Here is an 18,497-nt window from a genome sequence, read left to right as displayed (position 1 = left end):
AGATTACCTAAGACAATGCAAATCAAATGAAATCACAAAGATTATACCATCACATGTCCAATAGGGTTTGGATCTTCATTCTTCCTATCTCCATTGATCTTGCTTGATATATTTGCTCTCAGATTTTATGTGCACAAGAGCTCAACAAAGAATGGAAATGTGGTTGCAAGTAGGCTTGATCGCATATGAAAGAGTGTAGTCAATTGATCAGGATGCATAGATTGATTAGGGTTGATAATGAAGGAAGTATCCTCTTATATAGAAGACACTATATGAAATGGAGGGATAAGATTGAGAGGTGTAAAAGATAAATGGTCGGCTATGATTAGAGGGTAGGTAAAGAAAATAAGAAAATAATAAGAGGGTAGGTAGTGTAGGAATTAAGAGATGAATGACATGTGTCATAGGTAGAAAAGGTTAATGAATTAATTAAATAAATAAATATTTATTTAATTAATAGAAGAAGTGGGACCAATTAAATAAATAAGTATTTATTTAATTTAGGAAAGGATTATTTAAATAAATAAATGTATTTATTTAAATGATAAATAAAGCTAGAAGAGGATAAATGAATTAATTAAATAAATAAATATTTATTCAATTAATAGAAGAATTAGGCTTAGATAATTAAATAAATAAAGATATTTATTTAATTAGACTGGACAATTTTAGGTGTCTACAGTATGTATTGTTTCAAGATTTCAAAGTAATCCTAAAGAAAATCATGAATCAGCAGTAAAAAGGATTTTCTAGTACTTACAAGGCACAACAAATCTTGGTTTATGGTATCCTAAAGATGAAAATTTTAATTTATGTGCATACATAGATGCAAATTGGGCAGGAGATGTAGATGACAGAAAAAACACCACCAGTAGAGCATTTTTTCTTGGCAGCAATCTAATTTCATGGTTGAGCAAGAAACAGAGTTGTCCATCTTTATCAATAGCAGAATTAGAATATATTGCAGCAGCAACTAATTGTACACATGTATTATGGATTAAGCAAATGTTGAAGGACATAAAGGTAAAATGCAAAGAACCTATAACCAGTTACTATGATAACATGGCAACAATTGATATATCTAAGAATCTGGTATTTCACTCTAAAACTAAACATGTTTCAATCAAATTCAATTTTCTAAAAGAGAATGTTGAAGCAAAAGAAGTGAAATTGGTTTATGTGAATACTAAAGAGTAGATTGCAGATATCTTTACTAAGCCTTTGCCTAAGGAAAATTTTGAATATCTCAGAGAGCAACTTGGAATTATACCCCCACCGGTAGAAACTTAGACAGTTGGAGCATGGCATCAGACCGGTAGAATTAATAGAGAAATCTTTTTTTCCGCCTTTGATGAGGAGAGCTACTTCTCAGGGGGAGTAGTTGGTATTTTATAATAAGCTCTATGAATTATTTTATCTGGTTTTTGTATTGCTTTGGCATTTGATGTCAAAGGGGGAGAGATATCTATGGAAAAACACATTATCTTTTGGGGAGAGATTATTCATTGAGAGAGATTGTTACTCTCTGTATCTATATTTTGATTTTTGGATAATGATCTCTTTGGGAGATTGTTGGTTTTTGGTTTTTGGCATTTCTACTTTAGCACTTAGATGGTTTTTCCATCTTGTGTTGCCATCAATGCCAAAGGGGGAGATTGTTGGTATTCTGGATGTGTTGCACTAGTTTTATCGTTGATGTCAGCACTTGTCAACACCTATCAGCACTTGGAGATCTTTGGTTATGTTCAGTGACTTTTGTACAGTCACTGGTATCTGGTTCACTGGCAGGTTATAGTGTTCACCGGCACCAAGGATGATTTGTTATCATCTAGAGATTACTTGGTTATGTCTAAGACATTGTTTGGACACTTTGTTTTGGTGATTTGGTCATTGATCTAATTAGTTTTGCATATTTGTTGTTACCGGCAAATAGGTCTAGGTTATGGACCGACAAGCATTATTTATTTCAGATTAGCATGACACATTATGGAAATGATTTGTTATTATTGTAAATTCATTGAGCCGACATAATGCATCGCATATTGATTCATTTGTAATTGATTTTAATTGTAATATTCTTTGTAAGCCAACCTACACATTTGGTCTTTGGTTTTGGTATATATGTAAGATCTCATTTGTGAGATCAAGTAGGAGAGAAGGCAAACAATGATTGTAATAAGGCATATGCGAATATAAGCAGAGCTATACACACAAACATCATTTGAAGATTCAAGGAAGTTTTTGGAGAAAGCAATCTGATCTTAACCGGTACTGAATCCAACATATGAAGATGTTGTTTTGTGAAGTACTTTATCATTGGATTTAACCATCCAATTGTAATCAGTGTGACTCTCATTTTGTGATTGAGTAATGAGCTCTAGGCAGTTGGCCTTCCTGCATGTGCAGACCCCATATTGTACACACATACTATCTGTAGTAGTATCATCTGATTGTGGGTAAGGTTTCCCATCATGGTTTTTCCCTTACAGGGTTTCCACGTACGAATCTATGTGTTATGTGTTGTGGTTGTTATTTGTCTTTCTATTTCATGCATTAAACTACCGGTATTGCAAATAACTATTAAACTATCTGTCGAAATTAAGTTTAGTTTACCGGTATTATGTATTAAGTTTGGTTAAGTCTTAATTGGGTTGAAATTAATAGACAACTGATTCACCCCCCCCCCCCCTCTCAGTTGCCTCTGGGTCCTAACATCATTTCTACACCTAATAATCCTCCTTTATATGGTGCAATTCCACCTCCTTGCTCTTATAGAGAGAAGAGACACGACTCTCCTCTTGTCCAACCTAAAAGACCTCAACCGAAACCTTCAACTATCAAAGAGGAGATTATTCCTCCTTTCATAAATATTCCTTCTCCTTCTCAGTCTTCCGTTAATAATCGACAAAATCATTGTGCGAGAGACCATCGATGAAGGAGTCATGCTCAAGATCCTAAATTTGTTCCTCAAACCATTCAATCTCTCAAGACTCTAACAGTTGATAGGATTCCCTTTTCTCCTAAGAAAAATGTTGAACCTACATCTCCAAATCATAAGTTGCACAAAACTTGTGATGGTTTTACTCCTATTCATATTCATGCTCCTCTTTCTATAAATCTTGATGAAGAAATGAGTGAAAATGTCATTCATGATGGCAATACAACTCCTAATGCTTCTGATAGTGACTATGAATATGTTGATGTGGAAAAACATTTATCAACTGAATTTTCAATAACCCTAATCCTAGCTCCTAGAATCGAACAAAGTGATTTAGACCATGAGCATAGTCCTTGTTTGGATCTTGTGTTAGCTCCATCCATTGTTCTCGATGTCTCTCCTCTAGTGTGTTGCTCACCTTCTTGAAATAGTGATCAACAAGATCGGGAGGCGGATGTCGTGCTAGATTAGCAATATTAGCACTGCAGATCTTCTCCCTTTGTCCTCTCTTGCTCTTTGTGACTATTCTTCTATGTGTATCCCTATTCTTTTATTTTTTCCCTTAATGTCTACTTGAGGATGATACAAAGCATTGAAATCTCTTTTGGTCTCTTTCATGTTGACTCAAAAGACACCCGTATATTCCCTTTCTTCCAAAGGTAGTGTCTTTTCCTTCGGGAATGACGATTATTATATGCACATACATATATGATATACATGAGTTATCATATAGCATACTGCCCCGAGGAAAGCGAAACTACCTTGTGTTTTGAGTTCATTATCCTTGAGTTTATTCCTCGACTGGGGGCTAAATCCTTGCGATAACATGCTCCCTTTCTTCTCTCTCTCTTGATTGTATCCTACCATAAAGCAATCGCTCCCAATAAGGCATGCATGATCTCTTTAACATGGGAGCATACACTCCGCTCATATTTTCCTTCTTGATACTTAAAGTTATTTAGTGAACTTGGCTTTGCTTCATAATTTTGGTATCTTTTCTTTTCATGACATATAGTGAGGGGAACCTTGCTACTTGCAGTCATGGTTTTCCCTTCTTGATATTCCCTTTTACTTTGTCAATTGATGTCGTAAGATCCTTATTCCATGGGGGGCTTGGTGCATCTTTCCTCCTTGACGTGGTAGAAGTCTTTCAATCTTGTTTTCTTGTACTTTACCAATAATATTGGCATATGCTTATACTCCCACTAAAGTGGGGGCTAAATATAGTGTAATAAAATTGTGACCCTTGCAATTTGCGACCACATTAGGGCCTTCATGTTGGCAATTTGAATCCCCAATCCTGATCGAAGACTCGAGACTTGCTCATCCCCAAAAACTACACTTTTTCTGCCCTCCGTAGTGCCTGGACTTACTTCCCATCTTGAGACAAGGGTAGGGCAGGGTGATGATATGATGAATCAATAATGATCCAATTAACTACTAAGAGGGGAGAGTGGGTGAATCAGTAGATAGAAAATAGACTAAAATTTCACCAAACTCAAACCCAACTCATAAATCAATCACTGAACTACAAACTACAACTGCACTGTCAAGTTTACTAGTTGACTAGCATAACAAAATAATAGTGTAATAGATTTAAAACTCTCAAACCATTTAACCAAAATATCAAACCACTTTACTAACATTAGTAATAGAACATTTTAGACCACTTCTAGTCATCTTAACACATCTAAGTGGCTTTACCAGTTAAATAGATTAACCATATCAAAACATAACCACAAAAACCATTCACCACTTGACATAATGATTTTTGACGTGGAAACCCAAATGGGAAAAACCACGGTGGGGATGAATACCCACAAGTATTTTGAACTCTTCTGAAGTTCACCCTATTAGGAGCCAACCCTTGTTAGAAGCTTTATAAAAATGTCCCGTCAAGAACAGATTCGGTTAAGGACCACCTGGTTAAGGGATTGACTACAATACCCTATTAAAGGTGATACCCTGTTAGGAGTAACCTCGATAGAGGATTTGAAATCCAAGCTAATGGATCACCTGGTTAGAGGATTTAGAAAACACCAATCCTGTTAAAGCTTACCCTGTTAAGGGATTTAACTGTTGTAATTGTTAGAGAACAACAGGGTCTTGTTGATCTGGTAATAGCACTACTCTGCTTGATCAGATCCTATTCATGCTTCTATCTGCCTTCACACATTCTGCAGATACTCCTTCTAGTTTGGAAATCAATCACACTGACACTAAACCAAAATTGTTAACTCTACTACAAAACAACTCATCGACCTTATAAGAAAAACAATAGGTCGGTAACACATTACAAAACCTAATATCTCATAGAGATTACAAACAAATCAGTTCAAACATGACCGTTGGATTACATAGAAATCATTAGCACACTATTCAAGACAACCCCGACCTCTCCTTGATCATTGCTCATCAAATCCTGTAACTCATCACGTAGTTTCTACTTCATGCAATGTACTCGTAGATTCTTAAGATAAAATAGTTATCTCTACGCACCAAAAACACTTTGAAACTCATCACGTGCATCATGCATATGTGACATAATCATCTCCGATCACCATTTGATCATAGATCAACACAACCAATTCACCAAGCTCCATCAGTTAGGGTCTGGCATATCAGCAGGTAAGGGTTACCGATTGATCTCTCTGCTACAATAGTAATATCAGTTTCCTTCACTACTCAACTACCGGTTGCATTACTGCATCACTACCGATTACAATTGACATCAATGACAACACTATAGTTCATCAATGCAATCTTCATGCAAATGCCAACAATCTCCCCCTTTGGCATTAATGGCAATACAAATATCAATACCCTTTGATTGTGATGATTGAGAGCAATGCACATACACAGGTATAGGAATCCTGGTTTACATTTTTCCATGTACTCTCCTTCAACTATGTCTCCATGTCTTCAGCTAGTAACTAGCTACAGTTCTTCTCCCTATCAATCATACAGTTCTTCTCCCCCTCTGACAACAATGCCAAAGTGAAAGTAAAACATGCAATGTCAAACTTCACTGTTATGTAACTAGTTGCTCCCTCTGTGGAGTAGCTCCACTCTACACTAATCATGCTTCAAGATCTTCAATTATCTCCAGGACTGATGTCTTCTGCATCATCTTAATTAACCTCATGTAGGGGCACAACCCCTAGACAATATCTAAGATACTCAAAAGTAGCCTTAGGCAAAGGTTTAGTAAAGATATCCACTAGTTGTTCCTTAGTAGATACATGCTCCAGTAACATATCTTTACTCTGCACTTTCTCTCTCAAGAAATGATATTTCAACTCAATATTCTTGGTTCTAGCATGCAACATTGGGATCTTTGAAATATTTATTGCACTGGTGTTATCACAGAAAATCCTTACCGATTTTGTAATCTTCAACTTGAAACCTTCCAGAATGTGTTTCATCCAGATTGCCTGGGTACAATTCATATATGCTTCAACATATTCAGCTTTAGCAGCTGACTGTGATATACAACTTTGCTTCTTGTTGATCCAAGATATAAGTCTTCCTCCAAGAAAGAATGCACCCCCAGTTGTACTCTTCATGTCATCAACATTTCCTTCCCATTTTGAATCTGTATAAACTTTCAAATCAAAGTTACCTACATATGGGTACCATAATCAATAATCAATAGTATCTTTCAAATATCTAAATATCCTTTTAGTTTCTACCATGTGTGTCTCCTTTGGGTTCTTCTAAAATTTGGCAACTAATCCAACTGCATTAGCAATATCCGGTTTGTTGTGAACAACATAATGCAATTTCCCTATCATAGACCTGTACTCCTTTTCATCAATGGATGCAGCATCATCCTCCTTAGACAGTTTACAGCTTGTAACTATTGGTGTCCCAACTGGTTTACAGTCTCCCATTCCAAATGTCTTCAATACCTCTTTCACATATTTGGACTGTGTGATAAAGATACCATTCTTCATCTATTGAATTTGCAAACCTATAAAGAATTTATCTCTCCTACCAAAGACATCTCAAATTCACTTTTCATCTCATTTGCAAATTCATCACTCATGTCATCATTGCCTCCAAAAATAATATCATCCACAAACACCTCACTAACCAGTATCTTATCTCCTTCAGTCTTGAGATATATATTGATGTCTTCACTGGTTCTCTGAAAACCTATCTTCACCAAATGTGAATGTAGTCTTTCATACCATGCTCTTGGTGTTTGCTTCAAACTATATAGTGCCTTGTGTAGTTTACACACCATATCCTTTGCATCAGTCAAAGCATAACCATCTGGTTGTTCGATGTAGACTTCCTCTTCTAGTATTCTATTTAGAAATGTTGACTTCACATCCATTTGATAAACTTTGAATTCCCTATATGCTGCAAATGCAAGTAGAGTCTGAACACCTTCCAATCTAGCAACTGGTGAAAATTTATTGCCATAGTCTCCTCCTTCTTCTTGTGCATAACCTTTGCATACCAATCTGGCTTTGTTTCTGACTACTACTCCATCTTCATTCAGTTTATTTTTGAATACCCATTTAGTACCTATTACATTTTTGGTCACCGGTTTGGGTACTAGGGTCCATGTATTATTCTTCTCAATCTAGTCAAGCTCTTCTTCCATAGCCTTGATCGATTGATCATCTCCAAAGGCTTCCTTTGTTGTTCTAGGCTCAATAGTGGAGATCATATAAGAATGATCTATTATTCTTCTTTTGGTTAACACTCTAGTATCTTTATCTCCAATAATCTGATCAGGATTATGATTGAGTCTAGCATACCTTGGAATAACATGATCATGATCCTCAGGTTCTTCTTCCTCACTATCTTCATCTTCTGCAGAATCTACCTGTTCCAGTTGAACTGGTACTATAACATTCATTTCACCAACTTCTGGCTTCATCGATTCTGGCTCCAAAATCAGAAAGTAAGGTTTATCTTCCTTCTTCTCCTCACCGGTTTCTCCTATATCTTCAGGACACTCATCCACTTGAACATTAGCACTTTCAATGATATTTTATGTCTAGTTGTTGTAACATTTGTAGGTTTTTCTCTTGGTGGAGTAACCAAGAAATATGACTTCATCACTCTTAGCATCAAACTTACCAGCATAGTCACCTCTTTTGATGAAACATTTACTGCCAAAAATATTAAAGTAATTGGCATTAGGTGACCGACCATACCAGTAAACATAAGGATTTTTGTCCTTACCTCTTTTAACCAATATTCGGTTCATTGTGTAGACAGTTGTGCTAACAGCTTCTCTCTAGAAAGTCTTAGCAATGCCTCCTTGTATTAGCATAGTTCTAGCAACTTTAACAACTAACCGATTGTTCCTCTCTACAATACCATTTTGTTGTGGTGTCCTAGGTGCATAAAGTTGCCTCTTAATTCCATTGTCTACACAGTATCTAGTGAATTCCTCTAAAGTAAATTCACCATCTTGATCAGTTCTTAAGTACTTTATCTTCTTACCACTTTCCTTTTCAGCTAAGGCCCTAAATGCCTTAAACTTGCTAAAGGCTTATGTTTTGTCCTTCAAGAATGTGACCCACATCATTCTTGAGAAATCATCAATGAAGATCATAAAATATCGATCACCTTGAATACTCCTACTCCTTATTGGTCCACAGAGGTCTGTATGAACCAAATCTAGCAAATGTCTTGCTGAGAAAGATTTTCTCTTAAAGGTTGAGGATGTCATCTTCCCTAACTGGCATTCCTTAAATAGAGCATTGACCAGTTTGTCCAACTGAGGAAAACCTCTTACTGATTTGGACTTACTAACTTTCACAATGTTATCAAAACTTACATGAAAAAATCTCCAATGCCAAAGCCAACTATCATCTACTTTAGCAATTAAACAATTGCTGACTTTAGGATTTAGGTGAAACAAGTTACCTTTTGTCTGCTTGCCGGTTGCAATCAATTCACCTTTGCTCCCATAGATTTTGCACATTACATCTTGAATTCCAGTGGATAGCCTCTGTCATTGAGTTGAGCAACACTCAAAAGATTATGTTTCAATCCTTCAACCCAGTAGACATCATCTGCACTACTCTTTCCATTAAGAGAAATGATTCCCTTTCCTTTTACCATGCAAGGTGAGTCATTTCCAAATCTCACAACACCTCCATCAAATTCCTTCAAAGTAAGAAACTTACTCCAATCACTGGTCATTTGGTGTGAACAACCACTGTCTATAATCCAATCATCAAAACTATCCATGTGAGAGACTAATGCCTTCTGATCTGATGTCTCCTCTTTAATGGAAACAAAGACAATGTCCTCATTTGCATCTCCCTCAGATTCCTCATCTGTAATTCCTCCATCAACTACAATGAGGCAATCTCTTTTACCTTTTCCTTTGTACTTCTTATACTTCTCCCATTTATGCTCATTGTCTCCATTTGGATAGTTGGCTGCAATATGTCCAACCCGGTTACATGCAAAACACTTCAAAGGTAATTTACCTCTGTACTTACCAGTACCTCTGGGTAACTGCTTGGCCAACAATTCTTCAAGATCAATCAAACTATATTCATCATCAACTTCTCTGTTGGATCTGGACTCATGACTGTGACTATCTTCTCTTCTTTTCCTTACCGGTGGATTAGAAACTGAAGCTCTAAATGTAAATTCAAATTTCTGAATACTTCCATCAAAACTATTTAATTCAAATGCAATTAGTTTACCAATGATGGAGTCAAGAGTTACCTTTGTTTTATCAATAGACTTGAGTTCCTGAATGGTTGCAACTCGGATAGTGTAGACTAATAGAAGGGTTCTCAACACCTTGCTAACCACTATGCTATCCTCCACTTTACCACCAACACTTTTGATCTCACCGACTATCTCCTTGATCCTCTAACCATACTGTTGAATATTCTCACCTTCAGCCATCCACATGTCATCAAATTTACCTCTCAGACTCTCTTCTTTGGAAATCTCCACATGCTCATCACCGCTATAGATATCCTCAAGTTTATTCCACACATCATAAGCAGTCTTAAAACCATGGACATCAACATACTCTTAATCAGACAAGGAACTGATAATGGCCTCCAATGCTTGATTATTCTCCTGTTGCTCCTTCTTTTGATCATCTGACATAATCCCACTAGACAAGGTATATTTGGTAACAACATGTTCCCAATATTGACTTACTAAGCTTTTGATATAGATCTTCATCCTATCACTCTAGATTCTATAGTTTTCCCTATTGAACTTCAGACCTTCTTTCTTCATCATGTTCTTATAGATCTTTACTTCAAGTTGTTAGGCTTAGACACTAGAGGACTTAAAATGCTCTGATACCAATTGATGATATGATGAATCAATAATGATCTGATCAATTACTAAGAGGGAGTGAATCATTAGATAGAAAATAGACTAAACCTTCACCAAACTCAAACCCAACTCATAAAGAAATCACTGAACTAACCAGTTCAAACACTGAACTACAAACTGCAATTGCACTGTCTAGTTTATCGGTTGACTAGCATAACACAATAATAGTGTAACAGATCTGAAACTCTCAAACCATTTAACCAAAACATCAAATAACTTTACTAACATTAGTAATAGCACATTTTAGATCACTTTTTGTCATCTTAACACATCTAAGTGGCTTTACCAGTTAAACAGATTAACCATATCAAAACATAACCACAAAAACCATTCACCACTTGACACAATGACTTTTGATGTGAAAACCAAATGGGAAAAAACACAGTGGGGATGAATACCCACAAGTATTCTAAAGTCTTCTAAAGCTCATCCTATTAGGAGCCAAGCCTTGTTAGAAGCTTTACCAAAAATGTCCTGTTAGGAACAGATCCAATTAAGGACCGCCCGGTTAAGGGATTGACTACAATACCTGTTAAAGGCAATACCCTATTAGGAGTAACCTCGATAGAGGATTTGAAATCCAAGCTAATGGATCACCTGATTAGAGGATTTAGAAAACACTAAGACTGTTAAATCTTACCCAGTTAAGGGATTTAACTATTGTAATTATTATAGAACAACAGGGTCTTATTGATCTAGTAATAGCACTACTCTACTTGATCATATCCTATCCATGCTCCTATCTACCTTCACACATTCTGCAGATACTCCTTCTGGTTTGGCAATAAATCACACTAACACTTAACCAAAATTTCCAAATCTACTACAAAACAACTCATCAACCTTATAAGAAAAACAATAGGTCAGTAACACATCACAAAACCTAAGATCTAATAGATATTACAAACAAATCGGTTCAAACATGACCGTTGGATTACATAGAAATCATCAAAATATTGTTCAAGACAACCTCGACTGCTTCTTGATCATCGCTCATCGAATCTTATAACTCATCACGCAGTTTCTACTTTATGCAATGTACTTGCACATTCCCAAGATAAAACAGTTATCTCTACGCGCCAAAATTACTTTGAAACTCATCATGTGTATTATGCATACATTGCATAATCATCTCCAATCACCATTTGATCATAGATCAACACAACTGATTCACCAAGCTCCATCTATTAGGGTTTGGCATATCAACAGGTAAGGGTTACCAGTTGATCTCTCTGCTACAATAGTAATATCGAGTTCCTTCACTGCTCAACTACTAGTTGCATTAGTACAACACTACCAGTTACAATTGACATCAATGACAATATTATAGTTCATCAATGCAATCTTAATGAAAATTCCAACACAGGGGCATGGTTCCCCTATCCCCCCTAGGACAGGGGTGTGGCACCCATGTCCTTGCCTTATTTTGGGGCCCCCCTGTCCTATCTTTTCATTGTGTTGGTTAAAAATTTGTACACTTGGATAAAGATACAAAATTGTGGTTTCAACCACAGTGTGTGAGTAAAACTCTCCTAATTAAGGGAAGGCTCCCCCTATCTAACTACAACTTTTAAATAAAATAGGGTGGGACAACAATCTTTCTTCTTCTTTTAAGAAAGACAATATCCTTTTCTCTTCATAGAAAAGTGATAGCGGTTTCGATATAAAACAGCAGTAACAACTTTTGAAATGAAATGAGAGAAAGGAAATGAAGTTTCTTGGAAGCTCAAAGAATTTCATCACTTCCTTTGGGACAAGACAACAATATCAAGCTCAAAGACTTGATTATGTGAAGTCCTATCTACCCTTTTCTATACTAATTCTATCAAGAATAAATTATAATAGCTCAAAGACTGGGATATCTTATTATTTTCTACTTAAAACAATGGGAAGTAGTATAAGCTCAAAGACTCATAGCTATTTCTCATAAAATCTACTTCTAAATTGTGTTACGAACAAGTGTAAGAACAAAGTCTTACATCTTTTTCGCAATAGAACTTCTACTTTAACTAAATTAATCTTCAATACTTGCAGCTCAAAGACTGGAAATCAGATTCGATTAAGTTCTCAAAGAAACACTTGCAAGAAAGGAAATATGGGACATAAAATCAATAATTTAGCACAAAGACTCAAAGCTTGAGCAATTTTCTTCTATTCCTTTCAATTCTTCAATTTACACATAAAAGCTCAAAGACTTCTTTGTTGCAAGTTTGGCAGAGTTTTTGCTTGCTTTCAAAAAGATAAAGATTACAATAGACCCCTCAAGTATTTATAGGAGAAGAGTTATGAGAAAAAGGTGAGAGGATCCCAACCAACTTGAGAAATTCTCTCACCCACCAAGACTTATTCAATAACTAACTATGACTTATTCCAACTACAATCCTAATTGAACACAACTTGTAGTTGCTTTACATGTAATTACAAAAGTGCAAGTAATGAGTTAACTTGCAATTACAAAGTTTTTTTTTTTCAATGTAACTTGTCAAAACAAAATTACAAATGCATAACTAAAACCATTCTATATGTCTAAAGACACGACTCTAACTGCATCATCCTTTGTCTGTGATGATCTCCATGTCACTTCAGGATGCTAGAACTTGAAGTATTCTAGATCAGTGAAGGCATCTTGAACCGGAATGAGAATTTGCATCCTTAATGATCTTTGTGTCCTTGGCCAACAAACTTCAACCTTATCTTCTTGCTTGGGGTAGTACTAGATTTTCAGGAGGGACAAGGTTGCCTTCCTCTTTTCATGTTATGACCATCTTTGTCTTGAAAGCATTCTATGCTCTCAACCATGAATTGTTGTTGTATCTCTTCTTTGTCTCATCCTTCAATCTTGAAATCTTCTTGCAAAATAAGGCCCATGCTTTAATCCATTGATTTGGTAGATCATGTGTGCAAACCGGACTGACAAGGGAAGAGATAAATTGATACAAAAATGGGCTCACAAGTGAATTTTAGGTTTTGGAAGATGCATTACATGTGTGGGAAAAACAAGAGCATTAACTTGCAATTGTGGGGAGAAAACATGCAACTTCATATGCATAATTGGTAAACACAAGTTTTCACTTGTAATTGGACCTTTAAAACTCATTTTCAAGTGTTTCTTGAGTGCATTTTGGACCAATTTCGGGTTCTAGATGGTTGATTGCGGGTAGACTTTAAATGGGGAAAATGAATGAAGGTGTGAAATGAGTGGATGAAATGGTGGGAAAGGTATGTATGGATGATGGCAATGAATATGGATGAAAATGGAAGGATTTTGAGAATATCGTCCGTAAGAAAATAGGAAGAACTTTCCACATGTAATCCAGTTCTAAAAACCCGATTTTGAAAGGATGGGTATTTTTCATCTTTGCAACTTGAAATTTCAACAAAATATGGTTAAATTCTTATAACCATAAGGGAAAAACAATTATTTTCATCCAACTTGTAATCAGGATTTGAAATCCCGAATACAAGTAAAGAGGGAAAATGGGGAAGAACAATGCAATTCACAAATTGCTATCAAAGGGGAAAATCTCTCTCACAAAACCATTTTTTGGGGGCAAAACCAACATATACACAAATTTACAACTAGAAAGGAAAAACAAGAAGACAAGAAAACAAGAAAGTGAAACAAGAAAAGAAAAGAAATCATACCTTGCTTCAAACTAAAATGCCACTTCAAAAAGATGATCTATCTTTCAAAGAAAGGAGGAAAACTCTTAAATAGAGATTAACTATATTCCAAAACCCTAGCCACATTTTTACCAAAACACCATGGGTAGAAAAACGCCTTCCAAAATCATGAAGAATCAGTCAAATAATAACTTCACCCTCCATGCCTAGATGAAAGAATCCAAAATGACTTAGGAGAGGTATGATTTGTGGCATTTGAAGAAGTAAAACATGGCATTTTCAAAAACATTTTTTGTTGTTAAAACGCCTTCAAACCAGCAAACAAATCCACCAAATGGCATGAGAAGAGTTTCAAAATGCATGAAAATAGTAAGGAAACCTAAACGCCTTTCTCCTCCCAAGATTTCTCCACAAAAATCAATGGAAATTGTCAACAAAATACTCCAATATTGTTGGTCATGTTTTTGGGAAAGAACAACAAGTTTCATTTTACATGTAATATTGAAAATTGGGTTTTAATTCCCATATTACAAGTTTAAAATGTTACTTTTCTCTCAACAAGGCAAAATCGGGTTTTAGAAATCCAATTGCAAGTTTAAAATTCCTCAATTTACACTTTATGGAGAAAATCGGGTTTTTTGGGCACAATAGCAAATTTAAAATTGTCACTTTATTTCATTTCTAAGCAAAATCAAGTTTTGGAGAGAGATATGCAAGTTATAAATAACTTGTAAAGGGAAAATAAAATCCCTACAACAAGTTTTAATAGCTTAACACATATAATAGGGGATTAAAATCCCTATTACAAGCAAAAGACATTAAAATAGGGGTTTTAGAAAAGAATTACAAGTGACAATTTTAAATATGCAATTTAAAATTAACTTGTAACTTATCCAAAAAAATCCCTATTATGACTTAAAAAGCCAAAAAGTATCAAGGGGGAATAAAAAGTAATTTACAAGTTCTTTTTTCAATAAAGTGCACTTGTAATTAGCCAAAAATTTCCCTGCAAAGACTAAAACAAAGAAAATCATTAAAACTTGCAATTCAAGGAAAATTTCCCACCTGCAGTCAGGGAGAAAAAACCTAAAATTGAAGGAAATACATAGAAAATGAACCCGTAATGTGACGAAATTTGAAATGTGGTTTGAGGATAGACTGAGGATTAAGCCAATCCAAGGACTAGGCGAAATTCTACCTCAAGAAGGGTGCCATAGAGTAAAATCTTCCATCATCAGTGATTGTTCTGAAACCCAAAATTGCATAGAAAGTTAGGAAAAGGAAGACCAAAACTCACCAAAACTTGGAAAATTATGGCAAAGACATCCCCAATGATTTGGCACTATCAAATGTGAGTTTTGTACCTCGTAAAATGTGCCTTGGAGACAAAAATGACACTTTTTAGGCAAAAATTTATAGGGGTGGTCACATTTTTTAGAATCCAAAAATGAGGACAACACATTGGACTTTGCATAAAGTGGGAAAAATTTCCCTATGTGGGCCTATGACAAAAAATCAGTCAATTAACCCTAATTGACAAGTATATAAGTCACATTTGTCCTCTCATTTGCATAAGTTGGATGAGTGGGAACTTTACATGAGTTCAAGCATTAAAGAGCATTCGAGTATTCAAGCATCCCTTTCCAGAATTGAGCATTCTCAAGTCTCCCTTCAAGGCTAGGTATTGCATTCAAGTCAAGGATTGAACCATTGAAGAGGAGATCCCTTTCAACATTCAATTCAATACAAGCAAATTGACATACATTCTATCTACAACCTCCCTTGAGGTGAATTAAATTTCAACCTTTCATTTACATTTACTTGCAAGTACTTTCTTTCATCATTTGGTTAGTTCCAAAATTGGGGTTCGACTTGAAGGCAAACCCCCAATCCCAACCCCTTTTCTTCTCTTTTTTGTGTGTAGGTTTTAGGTGGACTCCATTTGTAGAGGCAAAAAAACCCTTTTCATTTTGCAGATTTTTTGAAGGACCATGGACACTTTCAACACGGTCCCAACAAATTTTCCTCAAATTCACAGGGTAGCTTCATCTTGACATATTAGAGCTAGATCCAGGTGCACAACTTCATCTCATGCTTCTATCTCGAGTTATAATCAGTTCTTTGCTACTTTTACACTTAGTCTTACAACACATAATTCATTCATTTTCCATTCTAAAAGATGGGTTAGCTTGTCATTTCTATCTCATTATTAGTTCATTTAGTATTCAATCTCTTTTCCAAAAGATTGGATCTATTGAATTCCCCCCCTCTTTTAAATGTAATGGGGATAAAATGTTTGAAGGGAAATCCGTAGTGAAACTTGCATCTCTCTTCGGAGGGAAGAAAAGTTTTCCTCTTGATCTCTCCATCATTCACCTTTTTCACCATTACAAAAACATAGCACCGAACAAAAAGTATAACCACATGCTTCCTGAAGGTCTTCCATATCTTTGAGATCACAAAAAAATAATTACCAAAAACACCATAATTATCGAAGATGATTCCTGATCAAAACATTATTGAAATACCCTATTTTATCGGTTACCTCCATCTTCCAGATAAGTTGTATCATGATTGTTGGATCGAACAACCAAGAAGAGTTTCCATCAATGACAACCATAAACAAATAATCAACCACTAGAATTCACCTAAAATCACCGAATGAGTGTCAATTGCCAACAATAGCATGATAAGGTTAGTAGATATTAATTATCATCTTGACATTTGTGGATGCATTGACATACATATTGATATTTACACTATATACCATCAAGGGTCTCAACAATTGAATGGCATGAGAAAAATCAATTAAACACTACTAATATAAAATGTTAAGGGATGAATTCTTAACAACATAAGTCTCAATAAACAATAGGTTACAAGGACTCTATCTCAAATGTCGGTACATATTCCAATATGATAAGGTTAGTACATAGCATATTCTATAAGGTTAGTATTGTAGAAGGGAAACAATTAACCTCTTCAATAGGCAAATAACAACCTCTCAAAGATTCACTAACTGACCTCTCCACTCAAGATGTAATATGTCCCTGTACATCCTCTGATAGCTCTTTGTACAAGGACACGCGCGCGAATTATGGACAACAGTGTGACATGCTATCGTCTTGTACGAACAAAATGCAAGCTCACACAAAAGGGCACAATGAAATGTTTAGATATGTGTTCTAGACTAATTTAAATGCGATAAATGTATATAAAATAAGATAAAATAATTATATAAATGAAATGAAAGCCACAAAGGAAAGGAAGAAGATAATCTCACAACCGGTCTCCAACCAAATGAATCTCCTCTAATGCAACCTGCACACAAGCCAGGAAAGAAAAATGTTTGTGGCTACTTCGGGACTTGCCTTAGTCAAATATTTGTCCTAGTGTTTCCACCTCCACAAACAACCAGATAGATTGATAAAATAAAAGAAAAAATGCAAGATAAGATAAATGACAAATGATAAATGATAGAAGAGGGATGTGATAAATCCCAAGATGCTCAAAGGTAGGATAAATAAAATGATAGAAAGATATTACCAAAGAGGCTTAGGAAAGCCAAGAGAGTTGCAAAATATTATCATGAGATCTTGATAGTGCTGTAGAAAATAAGAGACTATTGTAGCAAGCGAGAGAGAGAAAGAGAAATCTATGAGAGCTAAGAGAACTAGATAGATTGTATGGAGGAACTAAAGAGATTGAAAGGAGAGAAAAGATGAATTTAAAATGAGAGAAGAGGAGGGAAAAGAAGGCTAGCAAGCCGTTTAGAATATTTCGAGCCGTTTCCACCAACATGTGTAGGTGACAAGTGGAAAGGTGTTCTTAGAATTGACATTCGAACGTTGAGATGTCGTGGGAGAAATGCACGATGTGGACATCCGCACGATGTGCTAGTGTCCAAACAAATCAAGCTCAGAAATGACAAGTGACAAGATAAACATGTGGCTAATAGGAAATAGAAGATAAAGAATAGCTACCGAAAGGTTTCTTGAGCATCCTAAGAGGGAAGGTTGATGCAAGGGCTGAAATGAGCTTACTCAATTGCTAGTAGAATGGACACCAAAGTGGCTACAAAAGATGTAGGTAAAATTACAAAGGGGTATGCAATTTTTGACACTACAAGTATATACAACAAGTTACAACGACTCTATTTTAAATATTGGTACATATTCTAGTATGATAATTTAGTGTCAACTATTAAAAGTTGAACTCCTTATTATGGTATGATAAGGTTAATATATTTTTACTCAATTATCATCTCGATGTAGGATGCAATGACATACATATTGATATTTACACTATATACCATCAAGGGTCTCAACAATTGAATGGCATAAGAAAAATCAATTAGACAAGTTACCAACATAAAATGCTAAGGGACAAATTCTTGATAAGTGTGATTATGCAATAGGTTACAAGGACTCTATCTCAAATGTTGCTACATATTCTAGCATAGATAGTTTAACGTAATAATTGTTTTCCCTCAATGCCCATAATCCCTCTTTTTTATTATACTTGATGGATTCACATACCCTCCTCCCAATCTACTATTTTAATTTAAGAAGGTTATGTTAGAGTAATTGGGTCT

The sequence above is a fragment of the Cryptomeria japonica genome, chromosome 8 (assembly GCF_030272615.1).
Source record: "Cryptomeria japonica chromosome 8, Sugi_1.0, whole genome shotgun sequence".
In the NCBI taxonomy this organism is placed as follows: domain Eukaryota; kingdom Viridiplantae; phylum Streptophyta; class Pinopsida; order Cupressales; family Cupressaceae; genus Cryptomeria; species Cryptomeria japonica.
The sequence above is the reverse complement of the archived record's forward strand: the minus strand, read 5'-3'. Positions refer to the sequence as shown.